Below are 7967 nucleotides of genomic sequence, written 5' to 3'. Positions count from 1 at the left end.
TTACATGGATATGATATAGAGGAGGGCTCTTCTTCGGGAACATCCTCCCCCTTACTTTGTAACATCCAGTCATTAAGCCCATATCCGTTATCCTGGTGATAATAAGGGGAGGCTATATCAGACTTGGTTTTTCTCAGATTCATGGCTACTTTCAACGGTCGTCTTAGTGGGGGTCCTTAGTTTTATATGATTTGCTGAATGGGATGGGACTTATTGCGTTGAGTGGGAGGAGTCATCTGTAGAAAATACTCTGTTTTATTAGATTCCGTAAAAGCATCTGACTCTTAATGGCAGTTTGTGATTTTGAGGCTATTTCAGTGAAACAAGGCTGTTTTTGAAACATTTGGCAGATTTATGCTTAAATTCTCTCAAAAATATACTGAAAGATACACTTTTGTGTATAAAAGCTGAAAAGTAGATAATGAAGTACTTTGTGTCCGTAGATTTTGTTAAGAATCTGACTCTTAATGGTCCTCTCTAAATTTGATTCAGGGTTTGTTTGAAATGATTTGTGCTTTGTCACACAGACACACAGAAAAACACTGAAAAACACAAAAAGAAGGACTGTAATACACATGTATGAGACACGCTCCCCCTTGCTATAATGAAGACAACAGTTTTTAAATGTAAAAAACACTTTTTTATTTTTCACACCCAAAATCAAATAGTTATACTGATTGCAACATCCGCAGGACCGTCTCCAGCTTAGAATTCCCCATATGACTGGAGATATCGTGATGGAGTTTTTTCACTTCAGTCAGAATATTCATGTGTATGCTGCTTTCTGCACAGAGATGCATTACATCTACAAACAGAGCATACACTGAGAGCACATGATACACTTTTGATGTTTGTTTCATTTCTGAGATAATGTTACAGAATGTTTCGGAAAATGAAGATTCCAGGACCACTTTAAATGTTTCGTTTACAATCGTTTCCCAATGACCGGGGATAGTACTGCCAGAACGCACGATAGCCAAAATGTCTTCTAGTTTACAAACTTCAGCCATTCTGTTTACACAGGGGTCACTACTCGTTCTGTTTTCAATCGTCCTCATCACCACACTTATTAAAAGGGTATTGACTACATTCTGATCAATATATACAGAGCGTTTTGCATAGTAGTTTCCCATTTTTATTTTACTTTAAAGAAAAAAGTCCCTGGCTTCAGTCAACTGCTGGTTATTAGTCTTCTTCTTCTCCCCCCACTCGGCATGGATCTTTTCAGGTCTCTCCTTGAGGCGTCTGCAGTTTGTGATTTTGAGACTTTTTACAGACACTCTGCAGATTTATGTGTAATTCTCTCACAAAGGAAACAGTAAGTCTCTTACTTTTTTTATATGTAAGACAATTTACAACTGGTAGAAAGTTAAGTACTTTTTCTGACCAGATTTTTCTTTAAGACTGTGACTCTTAACACACCAGAGAGCCAAAACATACTCACCTCCTTTTCAACGCCCTCCCCCCAGCAGCTCAGGTGTGAAACCCTCATACAGAATGTCAGTCCCTGTGTAAAACTTTTTAGTGACACTCTGCAGATTTGTGTGTAATTCTCTCACAAAAGGAACTGTAAGATACACTTTTTATGTATGCAAAAACTGATAGAGGAGTCGGTATGTTAATGTGGCGACAAATGTTCCCCTTTCTGCTCTGTACACTGTTTCGATGAAACACAGCAGTCTTGATAACTTGACATGAGTAACATTACTTTTCTAAAATATATGTTTTTAGAAGCGTTACTTTGATTTCAAGGCTGTGATGGCGAGAGTTTAACAGTCAATGGCATCAAGATGGTGCTCAAGAAGGACATTGTCATCCACCTTATTGATCAAGTGCTCATGCCAGACTCAGGTTAGACTTGCACATTTTCCCCCTTATTAATGATTACCCGATTTACTACATATATTGTTTTTCTGTAATCCATATTTTTAATGGTGTTTAAATTCCCTCAAGCGAAACAGGTGATGGAACTGGTTGGAAGTTCCCCGTCAACCTTTGGAGACATGGTGTCTGAGCCAGGCCTTTCTGCTTCCATGCAATCTGCCGCTGAGTACACTTTGCTTGCCCCCTCAACACTGTCTTCAATGGTGAGTAACATACTGGTGATTCAAAAAAAAAAGCACGCCCCTATTTAGTTGATGGCTGAAGACAAAGCCTGGGTCCATTCTCTAGACTCTATTCTAGTCACATTCTGGAATAATTGGTGATATTTAGATTTGTTTTGTATTTACCCCTCATGTGCTGAGTCATTAGTCAATATGTGTAAATGTATGGAGCTTTAGGGAAACTATACATTTATTGGCACACTGCAGAAGCTTTATGCCATGTAACAGCAAGTGTCCACTCCCCCCGAGAACATTCCTGGACTTCACCCAAAGGGAGTAGAGATGATTTGTTTTTGCATTAAGAACGACAGAGAACATTTCTCTTTTAAATGGGTCCCAAAAAGTTTCCCAATGACCGGAATAGTACTGCCAGAACGCACGATATCCAAAATGTCTAACTACTAATTATTGTCGTCTTTCTTGAAACTGACGTGCTTAAATTCTCTGAGAAAGTTACTGAAGGATACACTTTTAATAAAAAGTGAAAAATAAAAAAAAATAAAAGCTGAAAAGTAGATAATGAAGTAGATTTCGTTAAGAATCTTTGACAGATTTATGCTTAAATTCTCTGAGAAAGTTACTGAAAGATACACTTTTGTGTATACAAGCTGACAAAAGTAGATAATGAAGTAGACTTTGTGTCCGTGTGAAACCCCATACAGAATGTCAGTCCCTGTGTTACAACTTTTTAGTGACACTCTGCAGATTTGTGTGTAATTCTCTCACAAAAGGAACTGTAAGATACACTTTTTTATGTATGCAAACGTCTTTCTTGAAACTGACGTGCTGACCGTTTTACAAAACAAGTTATGTTTTCTGCTTTTTCATCCTCTGAATTTAAATGTGTGTGTGTGTGTGTGTGTTCCCCCCTCCCCATCGCCCTACCATTTGCCTGCAGAGGATGTCGGGGGGTTTTATGACGTGTCCTAGCTTGTCTTCAGACTGTTTCACCAAACTTTTCACGGCAGAGAATAGCAGAGAGAGAGAGTTAGTGAGATTGACAGTACTTTTAAAATATATGGTTGTATATTTCTTGTTATTTGCAAGTATTTGTAAGTTACAGTCAATACTGCTGTATACAGGGGCACAGGAAGTGGTTAGGTGGCGGGACCTTGCTCTTTAGAGCTGAGACATTACTTTTAAAATATATGGTTGTATATTCATGTTATTTGCAAGTATTTGTAAGTTGCAGTCAATACTGCTGTATACAGGCGCACAGGAAGTGACTAGGTGGCAGGGACATTGATCCTATGCATATGTGATTCATTATAAAATTATTATTTTGTAAAACCGTAGGGGGGCAGCATTTTATTTTCTCCTTGTTATTTGCAAGTATTTGTAAGTTACAGTCAATACTGCTGTATACAGGGGCACAGGAAGTGGTTAGGTGGCGGGACCTTGCTCTTTAGAGCTGAGACATTACTTTTAAAATATATGGTTGTATATTTCATGTTATTTGCAAGTATTTGTAAGTTGCAGTCAATACTGCTGTATACAGGCACACAGGAAGTGACTAGGTGGCGGTGTCTCGCAGATTACACCCATATCAAGACGTCTCTTGGCCATTTCTCTCGACTTGAGAAAATATTGAAGAGTGAGAAAGACGTATGGCTCTTATTTATCTAACCCTAACGGATGAGGGGTGAGTGGTGGGGGATGTGTGTGTGTGTGTGTGTGTGTGTGTGTGTGTGTGTGTGTTCCCACCATTTGCCTGCAGAGGATGTCTGGGGGTTTTATGGTCCCCACACCTGTCTTGACTGTTCACCAAACTTTTCACGGCAGAGAATAGCAGAGAGCGAGAGAGAGTTAGTGAGATTGACAGTACTTTTAAAAATATATGGTTGTATATTTCTTGTTATTTGCAAGTATTTGTAAGTTACAGTCAATACTGCTGTATACAGGGGCACAGGAAGTGGTTAGGTGGCGGGACCTTGCTCTTTAGAGCTGAGACATTACTTTTAAAATATATGGTTGTATATTTCATGTTATTTGCAAGTATTTGTAAGTTGCAGTCAATACTGCTGTATACAGGCGCACAGGAAGTGACTAGGTGGCAGGGACATTGATCCTATGCATATGTGATTCATTATAAAATTATTATTTTGTAAAACCGTAGGGGGCAGCATTTTATTTTCTCCTGGTTGTTACATTTCATGTTATTTTGCCGGAAGCGGGGGCGACCGGTAGGGGCAGCATTTTTTATTTTTATCATTTTCAAATTATTTTCAAATTTTATTTTGAAAACCGGCAGGGGGCAGCATTTTATTTTTCTCATGGTTGTTAAATGTCATGTTATTTTATTTTGAAAACCGGAAGCGGGGGCGACCGGTAGGGGCAGCATTTTTATTTTTATCATTTTAAAAATATTTTTAAATTTTATTTTGAAAACCGGAAGCGGGGGCGACCGGTAGGGGCAGCATTTTTATTTTTTTCATTTTTAAAATATTTTTTAAAGTGGGGGCGGGGCTTATGGAGGGGCGTGACTTCCGGTGGAAGTGGGCGGGGCTTAGGGAGGCGGGACTTCCGGCGGAAGGGGCCGGGGCTTAATAAGTAGGGAGAGGTGTGACCTGTCACACCACCTGTCACTTTCTATGCATACTAATGAGATTGAAGTGGTATGTGTATAACTACTCCTGCGTGAGAATGGTAGGCTTGTACAGATTCATGCTGGTCAGTTTTTCCGCAGTATGGTAGAGAATCTGAGACACAGAATGACTTCCACAACCTCCTCTCATGTCAGCACAAGAGAAATCCCATTACATGGCCGGGAGGCCCGGGACAATCAGCTAATCCAGGACATGAAAGTTATCCATCCTGGAAGTTGGCCTGAAGAGGAGTTAGACGTACAGTATGGGGACGTAGAGGTGCTACGTTTGTGCGAAGTGCTGAAAGTGGACAGAAGAGAGACTGTTCAGGGCTTTCGCGAATACAAGGAAACCAGGGCATCCCGTACACCTGCTGCCATGGAGCCTCTACTGAAAGCAGTCCGAACCATCGCTGTCTCCACTAGTGAGTGTGAGCGGGCATTCAGCTGCATGAACGATATCCTTACTGCAAAAAGGAATGCTCTCTCTGTCAGCCGACTGTCCAGCCTGGTTTTCATTAAATGTAATGGACCATCACTAGGACAGTTCAATCCGGAACAGTATGTGAGGTCCTGGCTGGCAAAGGGAAGGAGAAGTGCTGATGAAAGAGCCTGTCCAGCTCCAGCCCCTGATACTGATGTCCCCAAGGCCTTCTGGAGCCTTTTCTAACAATGTGAAGTATATTGCAAAGCAGCTCACCCAGTGAGAAGACTTTTGGCATAATGTGCCGATTTGTACAGATCCTGGAGATAGAAGGACTTCAGACCAACCAGGGAGTTATCTGATCAGCTTGGTGTTCAATGTAACTCTTTACCATGGCTCAGACTTTGTTACTTGCAGTTACAGTTTCTCATTTTAGATTGTGCAAATTTTGCATTTGTTTTTACATGTTCTTTGTTCATGCTCTTTATCATTTTTCTGAGTTGGAAAGTTAGATTGCATCATAGTTTACTTTATACATATTTGTATTCTTCAGTGGTGAAGTATATTGCAAAGCAGCTCAGCCATGTGAGAAGACTTTTGGCACTTTTTCGTTTTTCGTTTTCTGAGTTGGAAAGTTAGATTGCATTCAAAATGTACAGAAATACTTAATTTTGTTAAAGCTTTTTATAAAAAATGCTTCTGACCAGAGCTTTGTTTCCTTGTCATTAATGTTGAACACCACCAGAGGGGCTCTCACCTGAAAGGTCTGCTTCATGTGTCTTCAGCAGAAGATCTAGACTTTGATTGCTATATTTTCAGTTAATATTGACCTTACTGAGCTTTAGCCATATCCGCTGCCTATCATAAAAAATGTTAAGTACAGTGAACCTTTCTAAAATATACAGTAGTAAAGAGACAAACCCACCAGCATTATAGTAGCCAAATTCTTGTTTGTGGGCTGTATATATAAAATTGACTTGAAAAAGTTGCTGATTTTAGAGTACTGGCACCTTTTTCATTCCAATTCAAGCACTGGTATTGACAATATAGTAATGTTACTGGCAGGACTGTTGATACTGATCCATAACTGAAACTAATGCGCAAGTATCAGCCGTATCTCACGTTACCTAATGCAACTCCACACTACGTCTTACGGTGCTGTGTACCGGAGGGGAGAGAGAGAGGAGCGAAGAGGGGGAGAGAGAGAGGAACGAATGGGGGAGAGAGAGAGAGCAGCGAAGGGGGGAGAGCAAGCCCCCAGGAAGTGCGCCGGACTCTGAGGAAAATATTCGTTGTGGCCAAACTGCGGTACTGCACTTCCGTTAGGTTGCTGGGCCCGGAAACACTTTTTCCCATTGACTTACATTGGGAAAGAGTGATCTGTAAATCGTTGGATAATTTCTTTTTGAACTAAATAAACTACCCAGTATGAACACTTGTATAGCCCTTATTAAAAACATTCGGTCCTCAAGTTGTAAAATGTGCTAATAACGTTATTCTGAGAGTTATTTTCCTCTGCATTATGAACGTGCATAAAACATGCGTTTTACCTTTACCCATGGATGCACAATAAGAACGGACCCATATCGCCTTACCGTTCGGGTGTTCAGAGCAGAGCTCCCTGTCGGAGCGACAGAGAGTGATGTGAACAGAATTGTTTTTCTGTCGCAATATTATTTAAGGAATCGTTGAGCTAGCTAACTAGCATACATTGTCACTATCTGCTAACGTTAGCTTTAGCCTTTGTTTTCTAATAGTTTTTTTCATAGGCTATAAACAGAGGTGGTATAAGTATAGATATTGTACTTGATTAAAAGTAGAAGTACTCAGATCTTGTACTACAGTAAAAGTAGAAGTACTCAGATCTTGTACTAGAGTAAAAGTAGAAGTCCTCAAATCTGGTACTTTAGTAAAAGTAGAAGTACTTAGATATTGTACTTGAGTATTTATATATATAGCCTGTGTTGTATATTTATACACGCAAATGAACAACCTTTGTTGTCAAAAAACAAATAACAAGTTGTAGTGTTTATTTTAGTGTTGTTTTATGCTTATCCACATTTTGATTTCAGAGCACATGGACAGGAGAATGCTGGTCACAACATAAAGCTCAACAGTGAAGCTGGCAATGCTGAACAAAACCATATAGAGTTATAATATGTATTCAGCTGAAAAAGTCAAAGCTCTACGAAAATATAATTAATAATATATTGCACATGGTTGGTATTTAACAACAAGGGGTGTTATAGTCTGTGTTGTAGTGTGTGATATTGGTATTTATGGTAACATTTTACACCTTTCCTTCAAGTACTATACGTTTTAGTTACTTGAGGGGTACTTAACATGAATAATCACAGTTACTATCCTTTTACTCCATCACATTTCAAAGAGAAATAAGCTATTGTTATTTTAACCCCCCCACAGTAATCCATCATCAGCTTTACTTTTTAGATAAAGATTTAAATCACAATTGATCATAACTCAAAATACATATATATTTGTATATTACCAAGTGGTTTCATGTACAACCCACAAAAGTATCATGTTAAATGAAGCTCTGTTGCTTGGATATCACTAGATCCTGTTATCCGCGTAATATAAAAGTACATAACGATTTAAATGTGTACATTAGCATAATTACTAGCTAGCCGCTAGCTGCATGCTAACTGCCGCAGCCGCCTCGTTCATATCAAATCCATCATAACAATCCAGTACCATGCTGTCATGAACGTGCGGTGCTTGATGTGAACGAGCCTTTGGGGGGCGTGGTTAAAGTTGCGCATGCTCTATGAGCGCACATACGGGTACTTCTCAGGCCAACACACTCTCACTCCATAATCGTCCAGGAGCGACG

Source organism: Gymnodraco acuticeps, unplaced genomic scaffold, assembly GCF_902827175.1.
Source record: "Gymnodraco acuticeps unplaced genomic scaffold, fGymAcu1.1, whole genome shotgun sequence".
In the NCBI taxonomy this organism is placed as follows: Eukaryota; Metazoa; Chordata; class Actinopteri; order Perciformes; family Bathydraconidae; genus Gymnodraco; species Gymnodraco acuticeps.
Note: the sequence above shows the minus strand (reverse complement) of the source record.